This window comes from Pipistrellus hanaki, assembly GCF_964339955.1.
Source record: "Pipistrellus hanaki genome assembly, chromosome: 17".
NCBI lineage: Eukaryota > Metazoa > Chordata > Mammalia > Chiroptera > Vespertilionidae > Pipistrellus > Pipistrellus hanaki.
The window spans coordinates 49,154,404-49,162,041 of record NC_140519.1 but is presented as its reverse complement, the minus strand read 5'-3'; the positions used below and the strand labels follow the sequence as shown (position 1 = coordinate 49,162,041).

At 70.5% G+C, this 7,638-nt stretch overlaps 1 protein-coding gene across 1 annotated transcript in view; it reads left to right on the top strand.

Annotated features, from left to right (window-relative positions):
* The first annotated feature begins 466 nt into the window (after window positions 1–466).
* The window catches only part of TSNARE1 (t-SNARE domain containing 1), a 32,806-nt gene continuing 25,634 nt past the window's right edge, over window positions 467–7,638 (top strand). The window contains exon 1 of the mRNA XM_084864762.1: window positions 467–554. The gene's annotated coding sequence lies outside the window, so the exon portion shown is untranslated. The remainder of the gene's footprint in view (window positions 555–7,638) is intronic.

Below are 7,638 nucleotides of genomic sequence, written 5' to 3'. Positions count from 1 at the left end.
CCAAGGCTCCCAGGCCCCCAGGCCCCGCCTCCCTGTCACCAGGAGGGCGGGCGCGGGCCTGGGGGGAGGGTGGCCTGGGCTGGAAGCCCCCCAGGCAGAGCGGGGAGGGAGGGCGCCCTGCGCTGCAGCTGCTCGGTGGAGGGGCCGCCATTGAAGGCACAGGGAGGCCTGGCTCGTGCCAACTTCACCTTCAAGGTCACCTCACGCCGATGGGGAGAGACTGAGGCTGGGCCGTGACAGTAACCGCCTCCCCCATGGCTGGGAAAGGGCTGGGGCGCTAGGGGGAGAGGGCTCAGGGGCCCAGCCGACCGCCTTTCCAGGCCGTTTCCGGCTACAGGCGCGGGGCACTCTGGGACTTGTAGTCCCTGGTGCACTACGTCCCCGGCGCGTCGGGAGCTCTGCGGCCATTGGCTGACGCCTGGCGCCGGGGGGCGTGGCCTCTGGGTGTTGGGCCTCTCGGAGGGGCCCACCGTGCGGTTTGGGTGCCGGCCCCGCCCCCGCGCCGCTCCTCCCGCCGGAACGCACGGTGCGCGCCCCCAGCTTCCCAGGCCCAGGTGAGGCGGCGGCGCGGCGCGGCGGCCCCGGCCCCGGAAGGCCGCGGAGGTGGGAGTGGGGCGGGGGGCGATCGGCGGGGCGGGGCGGGGCGGGGCGGGACCCAGCCGAGGGCGCGTGCGGCAGGCTGCCCCTCTCCGACCCCGCAGCGGGTTTGAGGCTCAGGTGTCGGGGCGCCGGGCCTTGGAGGGAAAGCCGGGCCCCGTGCGCTCCCTCCGAGCCTCCCTGCCCTCCTCGTCCGGCTCCCTGGGTGCTCCGTGGAGCTGGGTCGGGAGCTGGGGCCTGGCACTTGGGGAGCCGCCAGGGGCTCGGTTTGTGCCTCCGCCAGGGTGGCCTCCAGGGTCTCCACGTCACCAGTGTCGCTGCCCCGGTACTCTGCGCCGTCCATTGTGGTGGCCACTGGCCTCGCGGGGCGCGGGTGTGCGACTCGGGCCTCTGCAGAAAGTCCGGCACACCAGGCTGCTGAGCGGGGCCTGCAGCTACCCAGCCACCCCAGCCATCCCAGCCATCCCAGCCACCCCAGACACCCAGCCACCGAGTCATCCAGCCACCCAGCCATCCCAGCCACCCAGCCACCCAGCCATCCCAGCCATCCAGCCTCCCAGCCTCCCAGCCTCCCAGCCTCCCAGCCATCCAGCCTCCCAGCCTCCCAGCCTCCCAGCCTCCCAGCCGCCCAGCCGCCCAGCCGCCCAGCCTCCCAGCCATCCAGCCTCCCAGCCTCCCAGCCTCCCAGCCTCCCAGCCTCCCAGCCGCCCAGCCGCCCAGCCGCCCAGCCTCCCAGCCATCCAGCCTCCCAGCCTCCCAGCCTCCCAGCCTCCCAGCCATCCAGCCTCCCAGCCGCCCAGCCGCCCAGCCTCCCAGCCTCCCAGCCGCCCAGCCGCCCAGCCTCCCAGCCTCCCAGCCGCCCAGCCGCCCAGCCTCCCAGCCTCCCAGCCGCCCAGCCGCCCAGCCGCCCAGCCGCCCAGCCGCACCTGCTCCTGCCCTCGGTTCGGCGAAGTAGACCCTTGGGGACGAACCAGCTAAGACAACATGGAAGCACCCTCTGCACAGTTAACCTGGCTGCTCTGGCTGAAGGGAGCACAGCCTGACCCGGCGGGAGCTGTGCGCCCCGGGGCCTGGGACGCAGCCGTGGAGCGGCCCATCCCCAGCCAAGAACTGCCGACTGCCCCCCGGAGATTACAGCCTTGTTGGCCACACAGCGGAGTCCCACCCAGCCCCCGCCCCGCCCACTGGCCTGTCCGTCCTGCTCCCCTGTAACCTCCCCCCTCCCACCCAGTCAGCGGCGCTTGGGGGTGCAGAGCAGAGGTCTGTGGGGGGCCTGCTCTCCCCACGCTGCCGGCAGGACCGGGATAAACGCTCACCCAGGACTCGCCCCGCCGGGTCTCCGCTCAGCCGGCTGCAGCAGCCACAGGCGGCCGGACCCAGGCTGGCTGGTTACACTTCCTCACCTGCCCGCTCCCGTCCCAGCAGGCCCGGCTCCCTCCCTGACCCGCCTCTCCCTGCCTGTGTCCGGCTCAGGGCGTCTCCTGTCCAGCGTTCCATGTCCCGTCCGTGTGCCCGATGCTCGCGTCTGCTCTATCTTCAGTCCCTGGGAGGCAGGCCTGGGGGTTGTGCACCCCACGGCAGACAGAGTGTTAGGGTGAAGGATACGGATGAAGGTTGTCGGTATTGGAGTGTTCCGGCCTTTTAAAGAAATATATTTTTACTGATTTCGGAGCGGAAGAGAGAGGGACAGAGAGACAAATGTCAACGATGAGAGAGAATCATTGACCGGCCGGCTGCCTCCTGCACGCTCCACACCAGGAATCGAACCGTGACCTTCTGCTTCCTAGGCTGATGCTCATTTTAGCATGCTTTCCCGTGGCGAGCCTCCCGGTGTGTGTCCTCGGCAGGAATCTGGCGCCACAAATGCCTGCCGAGGCCAGTGGAGGTCAGGAGCCAAGTCGTGATTGCAAATGTGGGAGATGAGCAAACCCCGGAAGGCTTCCTGGAGGAAGCGGGGCCTTCGTGGGACCACCAACACTCTCTCCCTCTGTTGGCCTGGATGCCCTGTGTCCAGGCAGCTCGCCTGGTGCGTGCTCCTCTGCAGACCCCGTGTGGGTGCCCAGGCACAAGAGTGTGTGGGCTCGGGGTGAGCAGGGTCCCCAAGTCCTTCCCCGCCTCTCCTGAGGACGAAGGCGGGTCTGGCTCCAGCCAGGTCTTCCCTGAATGGCCCCAGCAGAGAGAGTCCAGTTTCCTGCACACCCCATGTGCTTGGTTTTTAAAAAAATGTTTTTATTGATTCCAGAGAAAGGGAGAGGGGGAGAGAGATGGAAACATCAGTGATGAGAGTCACTGATCGGCCGGCTGCCTCCGGCATGTCCCCACACGGGATGGAGCCCACAACCCAGGCATGTGCCTTGACCGAGAATCACACGGACCTCCTGGTTCATAGGTCAACGTTCAGCCACTGGGTCCCGGTGGCCGGGCACGTCCATGTGTGTCCTCAGCAGCCCGGCGATGCCAGCCCTCTGCCGGGAACGCCCGTGGACTCCCGCCCCTGCCAGGCCGTCACTCGCCCGGCGCACCAAGCCGACTTTCAAGAACATAATGAATTCCACCACGGGTGGAGGCAGCACAGCCAGCTGAGCCCTGCAGCCCCACGGCCTTCACAGGAGAGGAGACGAGCCAGCCCTGCCCTGGCCGCCCGGTCAGGTGCCCGACACCAGCCGGAGCAGCCGGCGCGCGCTGCCTGGGAGGCAGTCCGCATGCCGGTGCCGGTGGGGGGGGGGGGCTCTTGTTTGTGCCTCTGATTTCCCCGGAGAGGAGGAGGGCCCAGCCCTGACTGCGTTAGCGCCTGGCAGGGGAACAGGGAGCCCCCCACCCCCGCCCTCCAGGCAGCATTGCAGCATCTTAACCATAGGGTCCTGACCGGTGTCCCTCATCAGTTCGTCCGGAGCCCCGACCTGCCTGACCCGCAGCCACCGGGAAGGGGAAGGGGAGGGCGTGATTGCTGACACGGACACGGTGGCTCGGGCCTTTGGGGGCTCAGAGGCTGCCCAGGCACAGCTGCCCTCGCTGAGCGACTCCGGCTCCCACGTGCCCTGCCCCGTGGAAGGGCGCGGCCTGCCCTTGAGGGGGCTGGCGGGAGGCAGGAAAGCTGACCGTTGTCTGCCCGGCCCTCGCTAGCCGGCAGGTCAGGCCTGAGTAACTGAACAGTCACGGGCCCGTGGGGACCGGGCGGGGGCGGGTTTGCACCCAGCGCTCCGGCCCAGCATCCCCGCTCTGCTGCTCCGGAGGCCGCTGGGAGAGCGTGCACAGGGGAAGTGCACCGGTCTCTGCCATAGACTCACTCCGCCCCCCCCCCACCCCCCCGGCTTCCCCCGGGCCGGCTCCTCACGGAGCCCAGGCCGAGGGCGAGGAGGCCGGCCCGGAGAGTTTCCCCCGGAGCGGCGGCTGGTCCCGGGGAGGCGGGTGGCGGTGGGCGGAAAAGCTCACCGCGGGCTGTGGCAGCTCTCCCTGACCCCTGGGGCGGGGGCCGGATGCCGTGCTCAGGCATCCTGTGTGCCAAGCGGGCCCTGGCTGTGGTCTGGGTGCAGGCTGAGCCTACACTGCCCGGGAAGCTGGGACGGAGGGCCCCCTGCCTGACCTGGCACCTCTGGCTGCCCCCCGCCTCCACGGGGTCTTCGGCAGGGACGTCTTGTTAAAACTCGCAGCCCCATCCGTCTCCCACGCCCAACAGCCCCGGCCTCTTCCTGGGCGTGGCTGCCCGGAGCCGGGCCGGGAGCAGCGCCAGTGAGCTGGCTCCCCCGGCCTCCTTCCGCCAGTGCCCGCTGCCCAGCACTGACCCGGGCGGGGGCGGGCGGGCGGGGGTCTCCTGCTGCCTGGTTCCGTCCGGAAAGCCTGCAGCCGCCGGGCGGACGCTCTGTCCCCGTCTCTCGCCTTCACGGTCCTGCTCTCCTTGCCAAGGGCAGCTCTGCGCCCGCTCCCCGCTGTGCCCCGGCGCCGCCTCCCTCCCTGGCTGCCCTGCGGGGCCGTGTCCTGGCTGCCCGAGCCGCCCCGGGAGTCCGCTCTCTGCCCCCACCCAGCACCCTGCCTGCCCCAGTCCCTCAGGGTCAGCGCCGGGAGGGCCGCAGACACGCAGCCTCACGTGGCAGGTCCCTCGTGGCGTTGTCACTGGTTTGTGTCGGCTCCCATGCACTCTGCCTGGGCCACCCGTGTCCTCTGTCCTGTGGGCCTGGGGCAGGAAGAGCACACAGTAGGTGCTCAGCACACAGTCGGGGCTCGAGCTTGCAGTTGGAAAGGACTGTTGCTCAGCCAGCGGCACCGTCTGCTGGGCCTTTGAGGGGCACTGCCCGCAGGGGTGAGGGGCACTGCCCGCACGGAGGGGGGCCTGAGCAGGTGCTCCGAGCAAAGGGAGCTGGCCCTGGACTCTCCCTGTGGGAGGGGGCCAGGCCTGCAGCTCACTCCTCAGGCTCCAGGTTGGAGAGCTGGCAGGGCAGCGGGCACGTGTGGGGGCCCTGGGGGTGTTGCCACGGCCACTGACAGAGCAGGGCTGGGAGCAGAGCCCCATCGCCACCCTTCCCGCCCCCCCCCCCATCTTCCTCCAGGGCCCGTGCAGCGGAGGTGGGGCCTGCTGGCTGGCCTCCCTCTGGTCCCGTGTTCCAGGGGAGGAGCCTGGGAGGTCAGTCAGGTTGACGATGACCTTTGCCCCCAGCAGCCTCAGCATGGACGGCGCCGCTGGTGTCTGTCATTGGGTTTAATGCTTTGAGCTGCCTGTCCGCAGACGTGCAGTGTCAGAATAACCCCAGCCCCCATGTCCCCGGACCCTGTCCCCATGGTGCCTGCAAAGCCTAGTTCAAGTTCACCTGGGACGGCCTCTTCCCACCGCCCCGCCTCTCCTTCACGGTGAACGAGTCTGAGGTCTTGTTTTTAAAAAAAGTATTTTGATTTCAGAGAGGAAAAGAGAGACAGAAACGTCAGTGATGAGAGAGCATCATTGATTGGCTGCCTCTGGGGTGCCCCCCACTGGGGATCGAGCTGTGATCTCCTGGTTCATAGGTTGACACTCGACCACTGAGCCACGCCGCCAGGCCGAGGCCGCCCTCCGTGGCCGTCTGGGGACAGCTCCCCGGCCTCTGCTTCCTGAGGCGACGCCTTCAGACACGAGGCCTCCAGGAGACGCCTCCGGGGTGCCCGGTTCTCACCGCGGCGGGCGCTGGGCGGGCGGGCGGGCGGGTCACAGCCGGGGCCGTGGCCTGGGCGCCTGGCGCAGGAGGCTGTGATGTGGCTGTTTGTCGCCGGTGCCGTGGCGGAGGCGGCCTGCCAGGCGTCTCCTCGGCGGTGGCTGCTTCCGCTGTAGCTGACAAGCCCCCGATGGCGCGCGAGGCTGTGACGGTCACTCACGGCGCCCACTCCCGGCCCCGCGGGCCCCGCCTGCGTCCTGCTATGCGGACGCACTCCGTCCTCTGCCCAGGCCGGCCCTGCTCCGAGGGGCTGCCCGCTCCCCTCTCCCTCGCCGTGGTGCCGCGGACTCGGTGCTCAGGGCCCAGGCCGTGGCTCCTCCTCTCCCGTGGGCGATTCTGCTCAGACAGCCGGGCCAGCCCCCCATCCCCCGTGGCCCGTGCGCGTCCGCGAGGTCCCCCTCCTCCCCGGCCCCTGACCCCCTCCTGGAAGCAGCGTGCTCGGAGCAGGCGCAGGTCCTGTTCCCGGGTCTGTGTGCCCGGTGCTCCCTGCTGTGGGCATCACAGTGTCTGAGAGGACAGGGGTGAGGCCGGGCACCACCCACACGCAGCTGGTGTGAGCCGTGTGCCTGCCCTGTCTGTGTGAGATGTAACTGAGTCACACACGTGCCTCCGGGCTCCGCTGAGGGGGAGGAGGGGGAGGAGGGGAGAGGGGGGAGAGGGGAGAGGAGGGGAGAGGAGGAGGGAGAGGGAGAGGAGAGGGGAGGAGAGGAGAAGGGGGAGGGGAGGGGAGGGGAGGAGGGACTGTACACAGCGGGGAGCAGGTGGTCCCCTCTCCGTAGCTCCTGGCCCAGCGGGAGGACAGTGCGAGCGGACCTGAGACCGGGTGCCGGTGTGGGAGCGTGGAGGAGGGAGTGTGGAGGAGGGAGGCGGCAGGGGAGGACGGGTTCCAGAGGAGCAGAGTGAGCGGCGCCCCTGAGCCAGGACCATGGACAGGTCTCAGCCGCACACTCCCTCCGCAGCAGGAGTGGCAGCAGCGGCTCACCGGCCTCTGACGGGGCCTGGGGCCTCGGAGGGCGGGTGCAGCCCCTGCCTGGGCCCTGGGCAGCCAGCTGCGCAGGTTTGGCCGGAGAGCCGGCTGCCGGCCGCGGTGAGGGCGGCCGTGGATGGGGGGCGTGAGGCTGGCAGGGGGGCCCGCCTGGGAGGTGCTGGCGATGGGGAGTGGCGCCGGTGAGCAGTGGTCTCACTGGAAAGCTGGTCTGTCCCTCCCCGGTGGGCGGCCTGGCAGCATGGGCCGCCAGCTTGGTCTGTCCTGGGGCCACGGCCAACGCCGTGGGGCCACCCCTGACCCAGGTGTCCAGGCCTCGCTGTGGCCTGTGGCCTGGAGGGGATGGCAGTGAACACAGCGCCCAGTGGCTGTGGGGGTGGGGGCAAGGCCAGGAGGCCGTCCTGGTCCCTGAAGGACAGGAGGGCTGATCCCCAGGCCCCGTCCCATCCGCTCTGGCCCCGGAGCCCCGTCCGGGCCCTCGAGGCAGGAGCTCTGTGCCGGCGAGGGTGGTGCTGCCGGCCCAGACCCTGGGCCCCTCGCGCCCTCTGCTGCCCTGCGCTCAGGTCTGGCCGCCCAGGGCCGGCGGCTCCCTCCCGGCTGTGGGGACGGTGCCAGGGGAGCCGGCGCCAGCCTGGGGCACGAGGCCGGAGGAGGCGGCGGCCGGGGCGGCCACGGAAGCCGCGCCATAGGAGGGTTCCTGGGAGCGACATTGTGCCGGCCGGTGTTTGGAATGGGGGGGCCGGTCAGGGCCGCTCCTGGCACCCAGACGGCCTGGCTCTGCGAGGCTCCTGCCCTGGCCTGCGGCCCCGCCCCCCTCCCCGGCCTCTGCCGCTGCCTCGCTGCCAGGGGTGCAGCTGGTGAGGGTCCGGGCTTGAC